Genomic DNA, 21,841 nt, shown 5'->3' with positions numbered 1-21,841 from the left:
CCTGCCTCTATGTCAATGGCTAATGTCAGTACTAACCAGGGCAGTGAATGCTGAAGTTTCAGGTGGCTGTGACAATTTCTTAAGATAAGACACCAGTGAAATTTGCCACCTCTGTGCACTCTTCCTTTCACAAGCGATTTCTCTGTAGCATGCCATACTGTTTGATAGCATCTTACTCACAGTAGAACTTCTATCAAAATCGGAATCCATCCTCTCAAACTCTGCTGCTGCTTTATCAACTAAGATTATGTAAAATAATCATTTGTCATCATTTCAACAGACTTCACAGCATCTTCACCAGGAGTAGATTCCAGCTCAGGAAACTATTTCCTTAGCTTATCTATAAGAAGCAACCTTTCATTCACTAAAGTTTTATCATAAGATTGTAGCAATTCAGTCATATCTTCAGGCTCCACTTTTAATTCTGTTTCTCATGCTATTAATATCACATTTATAGTTACTTCTTCCACTCAAGTCTTAAACCCCTCAAGGTCATCGATGAGAGTTGGAATCAGGTCCTTTCAAATTCCTGTTAATGTTGATATTTTGACCTCTTCTCATGAATTACAAATATTCTTCATGGCATCTAGAATAGTGAATCCTTTACAGAAGGTTTTCAGTTTAATTTGTCCAGATTCATAAGAAGAATCATTGTCTGTGGCAGCTATAGCCTTACAAAATGTATTTCTTAAAGAATAAGACTTGAAGTTCAGAATTACTCTTTGATCCATGGGCTGCAGAATAGCTGTTGAGTTAGCAGGCATGAAAATAGCATTAATCTTACTGTACATCTTTATCAGAGCTCTTGGGTGACAAGGTGACCACTGTCAATAAGCAGTACTATTTGGAAAAGAATCTTTTTTTTCTGAGCAGTAAATCTCAAAAGTGGGCTTAAAATATTCAGTAAACTGTGTTGTCAACAAATGTGCTGTCATCCAGCCTTTGTTCTGCCATTTATAGAGCACAGGCAGGGTAGATTTAGCATAATTCTTAAGGACTCTAGAATTTTTGGAATATTAAATGAGCATCGGCTTCAAATGCAAGTCACCAGCTGCACTAGCCCCTAACAAGTGAGTCAGCCTGTGCTTTGAAACTTTGAAGCCAGGCAATAAATTCTCCTCTCTAGCTATAAGTCATAGATGACATCTTCTTCCAATAGAAAGCTGTTTTATCTACATTGAAAATCTACTATTTAGTGTAGCCGCCTTCATTCATTTTCTTAGCTAGATCTTCTGGATGACTTGGTGTAGATTCTAAATTGGTCCTTTTCATTTCCTTCAAGAACTTTTCCTTTGCATTTACAACTTGGCTAACTGGTGTAAGAAGTCTAGCTTTTGAGCTATATTGGCTTTTGACATGCCTTCCTCATAAAGCTTAATCATTTCTAGCTTTTGATTTAAAGTGAAAGGCATAGGACTCTTTCTCTTGAAGACTTAGATGCCATTGTTGGGTTATTAAGTGGCCTAATTTCAGTTAGTTGCATCTTAGGGAATAGGGGGGCCCAAGGAAAGGCAGAGAGATGGGGAAACAGCCCATCCATGGAGCTATCAGGACACATACAACATTTAAAGTTAAGTTCACTGTTCATATGGGTTTGGTTGCTGGTGCTCCCAAACAATTACAACAGTAACATCAAAGACCACTGATCATAAGTCACCATAAAAAATACAGTAATGATAGAAAAGTTTAAAATATTGCAAAAATTACCAAAATGTGACACAGAGACACAAAGTGAGCAAATGCTGTGGGAGAAATGGTATTGACAGTCTTGCTCAAAGCAGTGTTGCCAGAAGCCTTTAATTTGTAACAAATGTAATATCTGCAAAGTGCAGTGAAGTGAAGCCGGTAAAACCAGGTCTGCCTGTACATGTAATACAATGCCTAATAATATAGTGTAATACAATGCCTAATTCTACATGTAATATTTACATATGAGTAAATGCTCAGTAAGTATTAGTTGTGGTTGCTTCTTGTTTTGTTACTAGAAACACATAACCTATAGGTTATTTATTAAACAAAAAATAAATAAATTTTAAAAATTACAACTGTGGATGTCTAGAAGGACCAAAGACACTCATAGAATCTTAATGCAGGAAGAGCTCTTACAGATGCCGTGTCCTCCTCACTGTAAAGTGTGAAGGAGAAACTTAGGCTTAAAAAGGTCACATGGGAGGAGGGTACAGCTCAAGTGGTAGAGTGCTTGCTTAGCATGCGTGACGTCCTGGGTTCAATCTCCAATACCTCCTCTAAAAATAAATACATCTAGTTACTTCCCCCTACCAAAATATAATAATTAAATAATACAATAATAAATAAAACTTAAAGCTCTTTTTAAAAGTTATTTTTAAATAAACAAGTCACGTAGCTAGTAAATGGCAGTGCTTGAGTTAGAACACAGACCTCAGTGTTCTTTACCTCAGCCTGACACTTCCCTAAAAAGCAGGCGGTACTCAAAGACCTGGCAGAGGCAGTGTGGAGCCCCTACTCTTGCCACTGTTGGCAGAGACCCCAGCCTGTTCTTTCAGCAGCAGCACCCACCACCACTGTAGATACACACCACTCTCAAGTCCTTGCTCCAAAGTTCTGCAGCCTCCTGTTCCTCAGGGTTCTTGGTGGCAAACAACAGCTGCTGATTGTAGATAATTTAGGCTAAAAACAAACAAAATGAACTGACCATAATGTTACTGAGTAGCCCACTGAGCTGGTAGGCAGCTGGAATCTAGGCTCAAAAATGGACAGGAACCAACAGGGCCAAGCTACAGTCAAGATTACATCACAGTAGCAGCTTGTAGCCATTGACGCTCATGCCTCCCTGCTGAATGCCGCGTTCCTGGGCACCAGGTACTATGAGACAACCATCCCAGGCTATCTAACCCTGACTCTCACCCCACAAAGGCGCATCCAGTCAGCCTTCCCCTTCTCAAGTGCATGCAGTGCTGGGAGAGGGACTGACTACTTGCCACTCTTCATGTTCAGTCATGGTAAGTAGGGCCTTTTTTTTTTTTAATGATTTCTATGGGTTTTTTTTTTTTACTACATTTCAACAAAATCATTGTCTTTATTAGAAATTAGAACTAGGATTAAAAATACATGTAATATTCTGCTCTTGGATTGGGAAACTTAATATTGTTAAAATGGCCATTCTACCCAAAGCAATCTACAGATTTAATGCATTCTCTATCAAAATACCCAGGACATCTTTCACAGAACTAAAACAAATAATCCTAGAATTTATCTGGAACCACAAAAGACCCAGAATTGCCAAAGCAATCCTGAGGAAAACAAAACTGGAGGCATAACCCTCCTAGGCTTTAGATAATACTACAAAGCTACAGCATGGTATTGGCATAAAAACAGACACATATATCAATGGAACAGAATAGAAAGCCCAGAAATAAGTCCATACACATGCAGTCAATTAATCTTCAACAAGGAGGCAAGAATATACAATGGAGAAAAGACAGTCTCTTCAGCAAGTGGTGTTGGGAAAGCTGGACATCTACACATAAATCAATGAAATTAGAACACTCGTTCATATACAAAAATAAACTCAAAGTAGTTTAAAGACCTAAATATAAGACATGACACTATAAAATTCCTAAAAGAGAACATATGCAAAACATTCTCTGATGTAAATCATAGCAATATTTTCTTAGGTTAGTTTCCCAAGGAAAGAAATAAAAGCGAAATCAAATAAATGGAACTTAATCAAACTTAAAAGGTTTTTCATAGCAAAGGAAACCATCAACAAAACAAAAAGACAGCCTATGGAATGGGAGAAAATATTTGCAAATGATGTAACCAATAAGGGGATAATATCCAAAATATACAAACAACTCATACAATTCAATATTGAAAAAATAAACAGCCCAATCAAAAAATAGGCATTAGACTTAAAAAGGCATTTCTCCAAAGAAAATATACAGATGGCCAACAGGCACATGGAAAGATTCTCAACACTGCTAATTATTAGAGAAATGCAAATCTAAACCACAAGAGGTATCACACACCAGTCAGAATGGTGATCATCAAAAATAATCTCTACAAATAATAAATGCTAGAGAGGGTGTGGAGAAAAGGATATCCTCATCCACTGTTGGTGTGAATGAAAATTGGTGCAGCACTATGGAAAGCAGTATGGTGGTCCCTGAAAAAACTAAAAATAAGGAAGGGTATAGCTCAGTGATAGAGTGCATGCTTAGCATGCATAAGGTCCTGGATTCAAACCCCAGTACCGCCATTAAAACAAAGAAACAAACAAACAAAACTAATTACTCCCCCCACCAAAAAAAACCCTCCTAAAAATAGACCTACCATATGATCCAGCAATTTTACATCCAGAAAAGACGAAAACTCTAACTCGAAAAGATACACGCAGCACTGTTTACAATAGCCAAGACATGGGAACAACCCAGTGCCCATCAACAGCTGACTAGTTTAAGAAGATTTGGTAAAAATGCCATAGAATGTTACTCAGCCATAAAAAAAAATGCAATATTGCCATCTGCAGCAACATGGATGGACCCAGAGAACATATACTAAGTGAAGTAAGTTAGACAGAGAAAAGACAAATATTATAAGATATTACTTACACGTGGAATCTAAAACTTAATACAGATGAATCCACGTACAAAACAGAAACAGACTCAAAGACATAGAAAACCAACTTATGGTACCAAAGGTAAAGGGGAAGGGAAGGAGAAATTAGCAGTATGGGATTAACAGATACCAACTACTATACATAAAATAGATAAGCTACAAAGGTTTACTGTATAATACAGGGAACTACATTCAATATCTTGTAATAACCTATAATGGAAAATAATATGAAAATATATGTGTATGTATAACTGAATCACTTTGCTGTATACCGGAAGCTAACACAATAGTACATAATAGTGTAAATCAACTGTATATCAAATAAACAAACAACAAACAAACAAACCATTTCCACCACCCCCCAAAAAGTACATGTAATTTTCATGGAGTTGAAAATTGAATAGAGCATGTAATTATTGATCACTAAAGTTAATATACTTGTGCTAAGAACCTTAATATATTCACTGTTAGAACTCCTTTATAGATTCTTTTTCCATTCATACAACCCACAGCAGTAGGTTAACAAAGTGACAGCTGTAACTGTAATAGGATTGTGAGTATGATAGGAACAAATTATATTTAAAATATATTTTTAAATTAAAGTGTAAAAGTTTTTAAATGTCATAAGGATGTTACAAAAATGCTGTGTTATCTTATACTCTGATTATTTCTCAAATGCTTGATGTGTATTTATCTATTCTCACCAAAGTGATTCCTTGAAAACATAAGGGAGGGTTAGCTTGTATTATTTTCTTAGTCCCCACAGACCTCCAGTATTCTGTGAATAGTAGGTAATTAAAGAATGAATCGCTGGCTGGCAGACTAAATGAATATATATATGTGTGTGTGTATGTGTGTGTGTGTATATATATATACATATAGATATATATATACACACACACATTCACATACACTCTGCATTGCTTTTCTAGTAGTAGATGTATTTTAATCTGCAGTCACTTTCTTGCCCATCATCATAATGAGAACCACTAGCATGAGTGGAGTCTATGGCTGTAGAACATGTTGTGGGTTTTCCTGAGGTTGGGATTCCATCTTGTTAGGCTACACCAAATATTTGTTCCTTTGCTTCTGCCGGATTCATGTGCCATGAACTCCTGCTTAGTCATGAGAGAGAGAACAAATTCTCACTCTGGGAGAGTGGGAAGGGCAGCCTGTGACCTTGGGCAAGTTCTTCACCTCGCTGAAGATTAGTTTCCTCTTTTGCACTTGGGAATAATAGTCGTACCTACTCCTCTTAGGATCATCCTAAGAATTAAAAGAAGGAACAATGGCCTCTGTCAAGCACTCCACGAATGCTGATCATTGTTATTACTTCTGCCTGTACATGGTGTAGATGGTAAGGATGCTGCGCTAGTGAACACATAGGTTCCCTCCCTAGTGGCCCAGTTAATTTTGCTCCAAATTGTTGGCCACACCCCGTCCTGTGCTGTCCTTAGGGCAGGAATGGTAAACACAATGACACCACAGAGAGCTGGAGATTTTGCTGAGAGGTAGGAACCTATAAACCCAGCTTTACTGTAACTTTTAACACAAAGGAATGAAAGTGATTCTAAAACATTTCTATATATTACAGAGACAGTAGAACAAATGGCGATGTGAGGTGTTCTTCTATATGATTAAAATGTCACATGATTAACATATGTAAAAAATTTTAATCTATCTTTGATGACATAATTGAGTTACTAATGCCATTTGTAATCCAGGCAGCGTGAGATTTGTTTTTACCATCTTACTTTAAACAATTCGTATTCTAAGGCAAGTTAAGGAAAATTTAAACATAAAAAGTTTTCTCTGCCCTTTGGCCACCTTTCTCCCCTCTACTGTGTATTGTGTATCTGCACTATGCATTGACTATTGAACAGAAATAGCTGTTCAGCCATTAAAAGCAACATTCTCCTAGCATCAACAAGACAACTCCTTGGGAGAAAATCTTTCTGCTTAATCTTGGAAGGGTTCACAATGACCCATCATCCATTACTTGCTTTGTATGCTTAGATCTGGATTTTGTAAACTGTCAGTTATATGTCATTTAATGTACAGCTCTCTGTCTCAAAAACTTATATATATAACTGTGCTTTGATCTTTAACTAGTGGAGCAGTTTTCAGAGCTTTCTGAGAGGCTGTTTCTGGGTTATAATCCTCAGTTTGGCTGGAATAAAAGTTTCCATTTCTTTCTTAGGTTGACTGATTGATTTTTTCATTGAGAAACAGAAGATAACACCTCCAGTTTTACTCCTTTATTGTATTCTCAAAGATGCTCAAAGACACGTTTAGACTGACATTTATTAGTTCGTTGTTTGTACTAGCAGAATGCTGTGTCCCGTGTATCACCCCCCCCAACACACACAGTTGGGGACTGGTTAAGTAATTTATGGTGAATGGATACTGTGGAACACTGTGAGGTTTATGGTCAATTAGCATTCAGCCTCCATTTCGACCCCTTTCTGTGTTCATTCCCAAAGGAAGAAACTGTTTTTCTCAAACTCTCTTGCAGCTAGGGTTCTGAATAAGAATTTGCTTCCACCAATGAGAATTGTTTGTGTGAGATTTGGAAGCTGGAAGGAAGATGGGAGCCTCCCTCTTCATGAGCATTAGTGTTTGCAGCCAGACTCAGCATTCTAATGCCGAGTTATCAGCCATGTTGTTACCTAGAGGCAGTGGCCCAGATGCAGCAGTCAGTGTCTAGTCACCAACTGCAGAGGGAACTGAGGCAGCTGAGGGGCTGCAGCAGTAGAAATATCAGCAGTTTGCCGACCTCTGGACTAGAGTGATGTGCCGTTGAAATCAGTAGCTAGTAGCCCATCACTGCCTTCTCCTTGAACCCAGCCTACAGTTTTGTAAGTAGTTAATTTCCTGCTTTATATTCCTTTCTGTCTGAAGTGCTTAGGGTGATTTCTGTTTCCTGCACTGAATTCTGACAGATAAAAATGCCATATGGATGTCAAGAAGAATCAAAATCTATATGGGCTGTAGAACTGTTACCCCAAAAGGTAAAGACCACGGTTCTTGTCATACCCGAAAGACAAGTTTGCAAACGAGAGACGGTGCGTTGTGTAGCGAAAGATTTTAAAAGATTTCTTTAAAATTAAAGGAAAAGTACACCTCCAAGAACGGGAGGCAGGCTGATCCAAGGGGGGAAAAGCGGAGGTTTTCCTCTCCCCTTTCTCTCACACCCGCGCTTAGAGGTGGTCTCTTGATTGACTGACAGCTCTTGTCCCTGGAGTGCTTAGTCATGTTTGGCCCCTTTTGCACTTGTCTTTACCCATGGTGTACACAGAAAAACATGGTGTGTGGGGAGGCTAAACTGCAATGTTAATTATAATACAATGAACATTAGGGCATGTCCAGTTAAGTCCTTCCTGCTACCTCACAGTCCTGTCAGGTTTTAACCAGTTTTGTTTTGCTTGTTCTTTTGTTTTTTTTTCGCTGGAACTCATTTAGGAGAAGTAAAGTCCCTTTATGCTGGAGGCGGGCATAACACCATCTTCCGGACCATCCTTCTTCTCCGCCTATCTGCTCAGTGCCCCCACTTACCTAAATACCTAACAGAACAATATTCAAGTTATTGCATTAGAGTACACAAATAGAAGTAGAAAATAGTATGTGTTGTTTTCATTTGTGTAAAAATTAAGTGTGTGTTAATTATATTGTTGACCTGGAACAAACAGACTATCAGATATGTCTCCAGCAAGAATGGGTTCACTCAGGATCAGCAGAGAACTGGAGTCCAGAGTCTGAAAGCATGTCAGGCTGCGTGCAAGTCACCACATGGCAAGGGGAGAAGCCTTTCATAGAGGGGAAAAGGAAGTTGGGAGACCTATAGTAATCAGAGTCCATAGCTGTTCATTGAGTACTTGCCAGTAAGTCTCATTGGGCTCTGTTATCATCACAGGGCACGAGAGCTCCCCCTTCTGGTCGCCCAACGCTATTTAATTAGGGTTTCTGTTTACTAATTTTTTACAACATATGCATACATATATGTGCTTGTTTATATGTAGAAACATTCAAGAAGTTTATATAAAAAAATGAAATCAATAATTTCTTCTGGGAAAACCAAAATGGAGTCTGTGGTAGGAAAGAGATTTACATTTCATTTAAAAAACCCTTGGAATCTTTGTCTTATTTTTGTATTAATGAAATATACTTTTTCGATTGAAAGCATTTTTAATAATAAGAAAATGATAAGTTTTTGTAACAATTTTCAAATGAAAAGAAAAAAACATCCATTAACCCACCAACCTAATGTATTATTTGCTTTTGTTTATATTTTCTCTAAATCCATGTTTATTTGAATTTTTTAACAGCAAGATCTATACACATACTACTTTATAGGTTGGTTTGGATTTTTTTTTGTTTTTTGCTTTTTGTTTTGTTTTTGTTTAGCTTATATATAACTAACACTTAGGAAGTGCTTCTCATTTATCAGGCACAATGATTAGAAATTTCCTAGAATCATAGTTCATTGAAACTAAGATGTTATTGATTGCAAGATGCACCATTATCTTATGTATCATTAAAAAAGAATTTTAAAAAAATTGTCTGCGAAATTCTTACACAAACAACACATGGGGTTTTTTCCTCAAATGAATCGTTTATCTCTGGAAATTAAGTAACTTCTATCTAAAGGCAACAGAACATTCCTGACTCACTGATGCTACCACTCTGATGATGGCTCTACAGAAGGTATGAATTGATCAGACCAACCTCTCATTACTTTGAGGTTTCTTTCATCTATTTCAAGCTATTTCACCATTTCTCTTGCCTTCAGTGGCATTGGGCTGGTATATGATAGGTTCATCTCACAGTGACAAAATGTAACACAGCTTCCTCTCCAAGGCTGCTTTGCATAAATGTGTGGAATTGCAATTTTTCCTTCAGGGACAGATATTTGTTTGCTAGTATCAAATATAAGCCCTCCTGCTCTTTCTTATACTTTGTACATACACAATAACTTTTATTTCCATGCTAAATCACAGTGTAATGTTGAGGCATTTAAAATGACAATTAAATTCAAATTATGTGGTACCACAATGTGCATAATTCAATTGATGTGACAACCACATGAACAGTGACGGCCAAGTTTACAAGTGTAAGCAACAGCCGCTCTATGATTTTAAGACACCTTCAATTATAAGTCACAGCCTGACATTACACATGTTAAAATAAATGTGGGAAAATATTCTCCTTAGAATGGATGAAATATTATCCATTTGATCTTCAAATAATCTTTAAGTCAATTCTATTATTCCCCAAATGAGAAAACAGGGAAACAAAGAGGTTTTCAAGGTACTTAACTATTAAGAAGCAAGTCTTTTTAAATGCAGTCAATTTGTTTCCAATTCCCATAGTCTTAATCAGTAAACTATGCTGTCTTCTTGTTTTAAAACTTTTCCTTTGTTACTACATAATATTCATAATATGGTTGCTTAATATTCCATCAAAAGAAGTAATCAGAATTTAATTAATCATTATCAAATATTAGATAATTAGGTTGCTTCTGATTTTTTATGATAAATTATGCAATTAACATAACAATATATACAGCTTCTCACAGTCCCAGGGGATGTATATATGTTTTTAATACAAAAAAATACATGTTCTAAAAATTTGGGGAAATGCAGAAACTGTAAAGAAGCAAACAACACAGTTTTGATCTCATTACCTAGAGGCAGTCATTCCCAACATGATAGCAAGTTTCTTTTCAATTTTTTTCATAAGTCTTTTCATACAGTTAAGATTATAATGGAAATATCTTTGCATGTTCTATTTTGTTCTCTTGGAGTGTTGTGTTAGTTTTCTGTGGCTGCCATAATGAATTACCATAAACTTTGTGCCTTGAAACAACAGAAATTTATTCTCTCACAGTTCTGGAGGCCAGGAGTCCAAAATCAAATGTGGGCAGGGCCACTCTACTCCCTTAATTATGACTAATCAAAACATGTTGCTTTTATCATGTTCTAAGATACAATCATAAGTGAAGACAGTAATAACTAGTTGTGAATACTGGCACCTCATCTCATTCTCTTCAGAAGCTACACACACTCAAATCAAGGAAGACTCATTCTCGGTAGTCAGTAATCAGCACTTTTCTTGCTGCTTTAAAATTGCCCTGGAGAGATAGCAAATGAGGATGTGACCTCCTTAAGCTGATAAGTCCTGTGCCCTGTGTGAACCACTCTCCTAAATGCGACTGGACAGGTTTGCTTCAGATGTGTGTTCACAACACAGAAAAACTGAGACAGCTTCCAAGTTGTGGTGGATACCTCATTAATAGTGCTGCTTTAGGAAGAGACTGATGAGTCAACTGTGTTGGGTTTTGTAAGGATGTTGTCCTCTATCTATGGGTGCTTAGTTTGAATGTAGAACTACCATTTTAAGCTAAAGAATGGATTTGCTGGAGAGGCAGTGCTTTGTGGAAAGAGGAAATATGAACTCAGATCTGGATTCAAACACTGGCTTTGACTGCTCTGTTTTCGACAACATTGGGGAATCTAACCTACCTTTAAGAGTAAATGTCTTCTTTTGTAAAATGAAGATTATAAGGAGTATTTTAGACATTTGTGAAGATTAGAGGTAGTGAATGTAAAAAAATTCATTGCACAGCCAAATTATTTTATATAGCAGATTATCCTTACAAAGAATAACACAGTGAGTGGATACCTAAGTACCTTGTTTATTACTTGGATACAGTTAAGCTTCACTAGTTGTGCCATGTGCTGCCTTAATGCTAATGTCCTTTGTTTTGCATCAGCAATGAAAGCCAGTTCAACCCTTGGTGAAAGCTTTCCCTTTGGACGCATATATTCTCCTTCTCCCTATTGTAAAAGCAAAGATTCCTGGAGTAAGACACAATTATGGAGTCTACATTTAAGGGTAAATCTACACTTTAATAGATCAAGTGGATGATTCATTATTCACAGCACACTGGGGACTTAAGTTGACATTGATGCTATGGCATTTCAAATAAAGTAAAGAAAATGATGAGAGATAAATTGATGTCTCTAGAGCAGCACAGCTTAATAAAGTGTAATGTAATTACAAGACCAGCTCATGGTGCTTCAGCACTGATAATTCTGATGCTGGAGTGATCTTGAAATGATTTATCAATGAAGATGTGTATTCTCTTTCTTACAGTAAAATGAAATTATAATCCTATTATATTAATGGTCTTTTGATACATTCATTGTGTGTCGCTTTAAGTTTACAAAATTCTGTAGTATTTAGAAAACTCTATAATTCTCCTGGAAATTAAACCAAAAAAAGCTCTTTTGGAAAGCTGACGTCTGAGCCCAACCAACCATTCAGCCAGGGACTGACTTTGACAGCAACTGAGATGTCACATACCAAAGGCTTCTCAAGAAACTACAGGGACGGGAGCTCCAAGTGCAGGAGTTCTCTACCCCAGAGTTGCAAGTTCTTTGAAGGCAGAAACATTGTTATATATATTTGTCCCTTACACAACCTGGCTGGGCCAGAGTCGATGCTCAATAAATGTCTGAGGGATGAAGAGTACTTCTAGTGAAGCAGCGTTTTCTATTGTGGGGCAGGATCACTGTTTAGAAAGTTCTTCACATACAGAACCTACTAAAAGTTATTGTAAAGTATTTTCATTTCTGTTCTATTCCCCTAGTGTTCTCCATGTATGATATTGATTCATTAGATACAAAAGGGAAGCATATTAAACTTATAATTAACCTTTTCTCTTGACATGTAATTAGCTAGGATTTATGAGATGCTAAAGGCTGCAATGTCTCAGCAAGGGAGCATAAATAGGGTATTTTCATTTTACTAATCTTGGAATGATACAGTCATTTATTTTCATTGAGACATTATGTATCTGATATATTTTTATTTTATAGTGGCTAGTGATCTTCTAAAAACTTAGATATGTTATCCTAGTCCAGTCATGGAACAGAGATCTGATTTTAACTTTTTTTCACCATAATTGAGGATCAGGTCAGCTCAAGTCCACATAAAATCTTATAAAGTATGAATTCACTTTTCATCTTCATTTTGTTAAGATTATTTCGTTATTGTGCTACTATCGTAATTCAAAATTATACTGTCAATAGAGTAACATTTTAGATAAACCAAATGATTTGTATAGGAGGATGTGTTAAAATTTGTATTAAACTAGAATTTGTAACTATTGCACTGTTTTGTAATAAGTTGTAAACTTCTATCAAATAATAGTTATTTTATATAAGATGGAATTAATTTTTAAGATTTCTTCTCTCTTATTTAGGAAGAAATATTTTCCTGTTAAATTTAATAGGCTACCTTCAAGAGAAAGAAATGCCTATAGTAAGGAAAAAGATTATAAAGGGTCTAATTTTTCACTTATTTGGGGGAAAAAAAATCTAACTGGCTTGCCAAATGAAATATGAGAGATATTTTAACTTTGGAGTCTTTCTCCTAACTAAAAATGCGTCACAATTTCTCTGTTGTCAGGAACTTAGACATCCAACCTCACACCCTGAACTGTCTTTTACCTTACATTTTTGGGGTTTCTAAATCTTGTAAAAACCTAACATCATTTAGATCAGACATTTTCTCCAAAGCCTATGCTTTATTGTGCCAGCTGATTAAGGAGGCTAAAATGAGCAGCCAGAACTCTTGTTCAAAGCACCGCTTTTTCTCATCCATACTGCAGTAAAGCACTCTTTTTATCTTTTAATTCACTTTCTAAAGTTTAAACCAGAAATAAGAGATATTTGCTCCATACTTAGCAATCTTCTTTTGCTTCTATTTATTTTAATTCTTGAATTGAAATTGAAGCCTTACCTATAATTATTATCATTACTATTACTATTGTTAGGCCTCCGTAAGTACAACTTATGTTCTGCTGATTCCCTTCCCTCGCTTGTTAGAGGTATGTGATCCTTCACTAACAGGCTTTTATTATAGTCTTCAAGATCCTTCTTTCCCATATTCACTTTTCCCAATCATTTGAATAACATCTATTGTGTTCTATGATTTAATAATTGTTATTAAACTTATAATTGTGACTTGTAGACTAAAGACTTTTTTAGGAAACACATTTTAATAGCATAAAATATGTGAGTTGAAGGAAGTAAAAATGCCATAAAACATGAAAGATGTATGAAAAGAAAGAAGCAAAGTTTAGTTAGCTGAACTGTGGTCTTTTGTGCAGGAAGGTCCATACCTTTCTTGAGTCCTGCCGTAAGTCAAAGTCAGGCTTAAAGGAGTAGGAAATGAACTTCCCTGATGCTAAAACTGTTTGCTGAGTCTTTCTAAAAACCCTCCAGTTTGCTTTCTCTCCCTTACTGCTTTTGTGCTAAGCAACCCCCAAACTTCTTCCTTACATTCTTTACAATAGTTTTAAACCAGAGGCTATGCTCCAGGAAGAAGGTATGGGCCAATAATCTCAGAAGAATGCACAGGCCCTCTGTAGTAATTCCCCCATGACCCAGAAAGATTCATTGAGGTTAAGGAGAATGTAGCAGCACCCTGTTAAGCACCCTTATAGTTATCACCTTTTCTGCTCCATCTAGCTTTTTCCTATAAAACTTCAAGATCCCAACTCTAAGACAGATTCACTGGCACTAGCCTAAGGCACTGGCCTGCTGTGACTCCCCTCTGCCTGGCAAAGCAATAAAGCTGTTCTTTCTAATCCTCTCAAAACTCTGCCTCAGAGTCTCAGTCTGTTTTCGGGGTACAGAGGTCGGTTTTGTGGAACAGGCTGGTCTAGGTTCTTTTTGATTTTTCCTTACAGTGAGGAGGAAAAATGGCTTTTAGCTACTTATTCCACTTCCTGTTTACCAGGAATCTGGGCATTCATTTTCATTCTCCATTTTGACTACTATCCCCAGAGAAATTCTTTGTTTCCAGTGATAGCACTGGCTTCTCCCTTTTGAGAGTTGCTGATCCAAGGTTAAAGTTCTTACAAGTGTTTTATTAAATGGCACCTGTCTGTGTTTAAATATTAGGTAGCAGAGCTATTAGGAAGGAAAGCCAAGAGGATGACAGACATAAATATCTTCTGTGCTGCTGGGACAAGGTGACCTGGAAGAGAGTCACTGTGTTACTTTAATGAGGATAAACAAGCCCTGCAGGAAGATTTCAGATTGTGGAGTCCAAATCATAATGTTCGGTTTGAAGCATACAGGCTCTCTGGTCGGAATGCAGAGATGAATGAGATGCTCTGTCCCCACAAAGCTTGTCTAGATTCTTTTTTCCTATGAAGATAGAAAAGCCCTACCGACCTGACACATCACTATTGGAATAACATAGTAGGATACCTCAGAGAGAGCCAGTGAGCATACCTCTATTTCAGGATGAGAAAGGACAGAGTTTGTGTGACACAGAATTTTTGGGGAGGGGGGAGGATGTTTGGCAATTAATACTGTTCATCTCCAACCTTTTACTACTAGACTTATCAAATAGCCGGTATGACACTGCCATCTTTATTTCCTCGCCACTTCATTCCTTAACCTTTGAGATCATCCAGCTTGATCACTCCTCTGAAACTACATTCTGGTCTTTAAACTGAAACTACATTCTAAAAGCACATAATTTCCTGATTGTTAATTTAATGGTAAAATATAGACAGAACAGCAAGGTGGTTATTAGAATGGGCTTTAGAATCAGCAGACCTGAGTTAAAAGTTGAGTCTACTATTGACTAAGTCGCTCTGTGACTTTGAGAAATCAGGATGATAAAAATCTATCTCATAAGATTATCATAAGCTTGGAGATAAAATATGTAAAGCACCTAGCACAGAGCAAGGCACATAGTTGATACTCAATAATTTCATGATTATTATTTTTAAAGGCTTTTTCAGTCTATTTCTCTCGATATTTTTATAACATGTAAAAAATGTCCCCACCTCATACATACCAAAAAATGTTTTCTTTCTTTTTCTAGGTCACAAATCTTAAATAATCCTTAATGTCCAATCCTTGGACTGCTATTCTTTATTCCATAAGAAGCTGTTATCACTCTTTACCCAAAGGGATGAAAGGAGGGACTTAGAAGGAAAGAGAATTGTACTACTTGGAGAGAAGTAACCCTCCGTGGAGGCAACCCTGTAGAGCAGTCAGTGATACCCTGACCTCACTCTCCTCCTTCTCTCTGACCTACTACTGGGGTCCCTTATTGGTTGAGAGAGCCAGAGAGCATGGGGAAAGCATGGATGTAGTCCTTGTAAGTCAGCCTCCCAGAGCAGAGAGCAAAGTGGAGAAAAGTAAGAGAGGACATGGAGAGGCAAATAGGAGCTATCTGACATAGACACATAGAAACAGATCTAAAGAATGTGTGTAAAAGTTTATGGAAAATTATAAAATTTTCTAAACAGAAATACATGTTTACAGATAAATAGACAATATTCTGAAAATGTCAGTTTCCCACAAATGAATCCATAAATTCAATGTCATTTCAAAAAACATCAAGAGTATTTGATGGAAATTTTAAAGCTGATTCTAAGATACATAAAGAAAAAAAACCAAACCAAACAAATGAACAATGTCATTCTTTTGAAAAAGAACGAAATACCAAACACTTAAACTGGAACCCTCGAGACTAATTATAAATTTAGGAAAATTAAGACATTACCAAAGGCCCCAAATAAACCTGAATATCTATGGAAACTTAGTATAAAACAGAAGTTATATTATAGGTCAATGAATAAAAGATGAGTGTTAATAAGTGATGCTCAGAAAACTGGTTATCTGTATGGGAATTTTTCAAAAAATTGACTTCGACCTCCCAGAATACACAAAAGTCGATTTCAAGTAAATTAAAGACCTAACTGTAAGAAAAAAAAATGTAAATATTTGTAAGTAAATATAAGAAAATATCCTTATGATCTTGGTGTAAGGAAGAATTTTTTTAAACAATGTACCAAAAAATATATGATCTTAGATAGAAAAAATTCCTGAAACAAGGCAAAAAAGGCATAAATCATACAGGAAAAGATTTCTGTATCTGGTCATATTAAAGTTAAGAACTTCTGTTCATAACAGACATGATAAAAGGAATGAAAAGACAAGATACAAATTAGCCAAGGAAGGCAAAAATTTGTAACACAAATACTGAGAAAGAACGAGTATGCAGGATATAGAAAGAACTACAAAACAATAGAAAAAGATATATAACCCACTAGAAGGACAGGCAGATAATGAACAAGAACTTCACAAAAGATGAAAATCCATGGCTAACACAAATAAGAAAGGATGCTAAATTTCATTAGTGATCAGAGAAATCCAAATCTAAACAGCAAATCTGACAATACCAAGTATTAGTAAATATTGGAAACTCCTAATCCTATTGGTAGAAGTGTTAATTGGTACAGTTCCTTTGGAAAAAAGTTTAGCAATAACCTAGTAGAGTTGCACACTCATATTCTACCCCAAAGGAATTCTACTCCTGGATAAGTGACCTAGAGGAATTCTTGTGCATGTGCGCAAAGATTCAAATATAATAACATTCATAGCAGTTTGGTTTTTAATATGCAAAAACTGGAGATAACTAACCGTTACAGTAGAGTAGATAAATTATGATATATTCATACAGCGGAATGCCATACAGAAATGAAAATAGATACTTAGCAATATGAGTTATGAGTTGCTCACAAAATATTGCTGAGTGACAGAAGCAAGTAAAAACAAAAACAGATTTTATGATTCCATTATATACAGTTCAAAAACAGACAAAAGTAAACAACATGTCTTTAAGGATGCATACATAGGTGTGTAAATAGAAAACAAAGCAAGAGAATAATATAAAAGTAAATGTGGCTGTTACCTCTAGGGAGATGGAAGGGGATACATTAGATGAAGGCACAAAGGAGCTTCCAAGTACTGACTGTTTTATTTTGTAACCTGAACAGTAGATACTCAGTGTTCACATTATTATTTTTCTTTATATTGTATGTACACATTTTATACACTCTTATGTTTATATGACGTATTTCACAATTGAAAGAAAGTTATACTTTCTCCCTTTGTTAAAATAGATTACATATATTATACCATCAGCCCATTTAAATAAATTTTCATAAACATTCAAACCCATTTGTTAAATTTAAAAATAGAGAAGGGGAAAACAAATATATTTTGTATATTTTTACAATATGTGTATATTAATTTTCCTAAATTTATAATTAATCTTGAGAGTTCCAGTTTAAGTGTCCTGAAAATATTGGTAAATTAAACTACAATAAAATTTAAATATACTATATCTCAAAATATAGATAAATATAGACCTTTATCTATAATATATATTTTGTATATTATTTCTATATTTTTATACTTAGGAATAATATATACAATTTATCAGCATAGACTATATAGCTCAAATAAGATTAGTGTTTGCATATACCTTACATATTATTCACATATTATTTCTGATTCCACACAACCTGAAAGACATCACTATCCTCATTCTTAAAATAAAGGCATTGAGAACCTGGTAAGTTAACTAATGCCTCAGCCATTTGGCATAGAGCCAGCTAGCACCAATGTAGCCATTTGAATTGATGGCCATCTGACTCCCAAACTGTAATGCTCTCCATTATATTTCAGAATGGTTCTGTTCTTCACTCTCCTGTAGTCTTTAGGTTCACTTCTTTGATAGGTGTTATCTGAGAAAGCTTTATGACTTCCTAGGAAGAAGTATACAGAGTTGTAGACACTGGTATACCGCATTTATTCCAAAAGTCAGTTTTTTAATGTTCAAAATGAAGGGTCTAACATTAGTTCCTTTTTTCTAAATTGAGATATAATTGACCTGTAACATTGTGTTAGTTTTAGGTGTACAACAGTTCCTCTAAACACTAAAAGCCTGTGTTTTTTAACCATGATAGTATAGAATTGCTATTCACTTCAAGATTAATGATGCTCCTTTTTTGGGTAAGGTAGGAAACTATAAATAGGTTAAATTAGAAGAAAAGAAAATTATGAATACAAGCCAAGTCCTCACAGCAGAAGGTCATTCTTCCTAACACTTGTTTGTCTTGCTAACTTCTTTCTAAATCGAGGACATTGTGAGATACCCAGGATGAATTTATGAAAAGTCTAAATTATATATTCTGTTTGGCAAAATGTCTTGTTTCCAAACTCATTTCAGAATTAATTGAATAAGGTAAAAGTGCAATGCCTCGTAAGTTGTTTTGTGGTCCAGGTATAATGAATGGTATGGAATGATTTCTGCTTAACATGTCAGTAGTTTAAATCTAAATGGTAATTCAAAAGTACTTAATGGGGCTTAGAAAGTTCTTTTCTTAAGAATTAAAAAGAATTATCCTTGTCAGTTGCTTAAACTCTTAATTTGTTGAAAAAGAAAAGGATAAGTAAGCACTGACATACTTGAACTTAGGTTCCATCTAAATACTGAAAAATTTTCAGATCAGTTTCATGCAGATTAATTGTTCTACTGATGCTGTCTCTGGTATGTTCTATAGGAAATGCAGCTCTGATCTTATGAATATCTGAGTCTTGTATATAGAACAGGTGCAATTAGAAAAAATTACAGTGACAATGAATGAATTATCCTATTAAAGAATCTGTTATTTGAAAATAGTTTATCTATTTCTCACTGATAAGTTTAGTGGGTATATATATTCTCAGGTTTGCATGTAAGCAGGGCTGATTTTGCCCCTCAAGGGACATTTGGCAGTGTCTGGAGACATCTTTATTTGTCATGCCAGTGGGTGAGGATGGTTGCTACTAGCAATTAGTGGATTTAGTGGGTAGAGAAGCCAGGGATGCTTCTCAATAGTCTACAGTGCACAGGCCAGTTCCCCACAAAGAATCGTCTTCTCCTTACAACAGAGATGGAGAGTTTTTATAGGATTGGGTTTTTTTCCCCTTTATGGTGGGTTTGTTTGTTTTGGTTTGGTTTTTGGTTTTTGGTTTTTTTAAAGCCGTGGACAATAGCACTGCTTACCTCAGTGGGAGATGCCACATTGAGCACCAAGGAGGGGGCATTAAGGAATAATTTCTATGTAAGTTTTTCTACCTTATATGCTAAGTGGTATTTTTCATATGTGAAGTCAACTCATTTCTAAAGTAAAGAGAAACATTACCATCAAAAAAAAAAGATTATCTGGCCCCAAACTAAAATATTAACAGTGCCAGGAGTGAGAAACACTCCTCTAGCAGAAACTAAAGATACCAACAGCTCTAATGGACTTACTAAAAGTTTTTCTCTAAAAGTTTAGTATGTTAAAAAAGATTAAAAAATATTTACACTGAATACACATGTATGAGATGTGCTCATAAAATAATGAGACCGAAAAGAGAGAGAGATTGAGACCACTTTGATAGCACATGAAATTAATTGCTAACACTTCAACAATGGTTTACTATTTATAAAATACTTTCTCAACACTCTCACCCTGGCAATATTGTCTACAAACCACAGCCTCAACTTTCATCTCTATAATTATGACTTTCAACTATTTACCTCTAGCCCAGACTTCAGTATATTACCACATCCTGATTTTCTGTCCTCAGTATTACCCCTGTCACTCTCTCTGTCCTCATACCACTGCATTAGTTTGGCTTCATCCTTGTTTGCCGGGATTACTATGTCACCTCATTGTCTCAGATCACACCATCTTATGGCTATAAAATAAGGAAACACCTTTTACTTGGTGCACGAACTACAATAGCTGCAGTCCTGACTCACTCCCAGAAACTGGCTGTCATCAAATTACCTGCCAACTGCTTTGGAGAGCTCCCAGGGCTCTGCTGTGTGTTCTCCGGAGCAGGTCCACAGGGTTCTTGTGACTGCTAAGGCTTGAGGACTCCAATGTCTCCCTGTAAGCTCACACTGACTGCTTAGCTGGGCATGGCTTTTTGCAAACTGTTACCAGCACCCTGATCTCAAGAAGGATGTATACCCCCCTCCCCTTTGTGTCTCTTTCTGAAGCACGGGAGGAGCCCTTCCTGAATCTCCCACAGTGTAACCGAGTCCAGACTGTGACTTTTGACAAAACCTCACTGCATGTTTAGGAATAAAAGAAAAGATTAGAATGAGGTAGTTACTTATACCCTGTCCAGGCCCAGACTCATGCCAAGATTCCATATAGGAATCTCATTCCCAGCCAGTTCTCACCTGATCAAGGTGTCTTTCACTTTAGAAATGCCCCCGGAATCTTATTCTTGGAGTCCAATCCAAACTGATTCTAGGACCAGAAACAGAAGGAAGTTTTCCCCTTATTCAGTATGATATCTGCCAGTTTTCATTCTCAGTATGATTGACAGAAGAATTTAAATTCCCTGCAGACAAAACTTCACCACCCCCATTATAGGGATATGATTCAGCACCCTCAAAATAGTCATGTCAGAATACAGTGGCCAATATCAGTTCATTTAACAAAGTCTGGATAATTCCATCTTAAATAAGCTCTCATGAGCCATCAACAACCCAGTGGCAGCTGGGCTGCATCAACCTTATTCTACTTCGTTTTCATTCTCTCCTCATGAAGCATTTAAAATCTTGATGTCAGCCTCACAAAGAATCACCTTGTTATGATCAAGATGACTTTCCATCTAATCTCCTTCCTCCAGTCTGGCCTCATTCAGTTCACTCCTTTGCTGCTGCCTGTGTCCCATCAGAAATGCAAATCTGATCAGCCACTTCTTTACTTAAGACTCCACCGTGGTCTCACATAGGCTTCATAACTCCCTTCTTGCCTATTTCTCCAGCCCCATCATGTTTCTTTTTCCCAACCACATCTTGTGCTCAAGTCCAGACATTCGCGATTACTGCAAATCCCTGAACATGGATTCTCTCTGATGCCTCTGCCTTTGCTGTTGTCTAGACCAGCCTTTCACCCTGTCATCATGGGGTCATATCTTACTCATCCTCTAAGATGCAACTCAGTTGCCACCTCCTCCAGGAATCCTCTCTTTGCCCCAACCCCAAGCCTGAATTAGGAACAACTTCTCTCTGGCCTGGAGTACATTGTACTTATTTCTGACATACCTCTTATCACACTGTACTGAAATGGTTTTTGTCTTCCATAAGACATGGGAGCTCCTGAAAGGCAGAGGAAATGGTGTTGCCCTCTGTATTCTCGGGCACCTGGCACAAAGCATGCAATAGAGTAAACCCACAGTTACGTATAATGGATGTTGACTCAATATTTTCATTTGACCCTCCTAGCAACCCTGGAAAGCTAGTATTATCTCGAATAGTGCTGGTGGAAAACAGTGAGTCCACTTAATTTAAGACTAAGATGAAAGCAACCATG

General features: G+C 36.5%; 1 protein-coding gene across 1 annotated transcript in view; it reads left to right on the top strand.

The window, feature by feature from the left end:
* Positions 1-2,844: 2,844 nt before the first annotated feature.
* The window catches only part of FER (FER tyrosine kinase), a 399,630-nt gene continuing 380,633 nt past the window's right edge, over positions 2,845-21,841 (top strand). Inside the window, exon 1 of the mRNA XM_072958302.1 lies at positions 2,845-2,981. The gene's annotated coding sequence lies outside the window, so the exon portion shown is untranslated. The remainder of the gene's footprint in view (positions 2,982-21,841) is intronic.

Source organism: Vicugna pacos, chromosome 3 (genome assembly GCF_048564905.1).
Source record: "Vicugna pacos chromosome 3, VicPac4, whole genome shotgun sequence".
In the NCBI taxonomy this organism is placed as follows: domain Eukaryota; kingdom Metazoa; phylum Chordata; class Mammalia; order Artiodactyla; family Camelidae; genus Vicugna; species Vicugna pacos.
The sequence above is the reverse complement of the archived record's forward strand: the minus strand, read 5'-3'. Positions and strand labels throughout refer to the sequence as shown.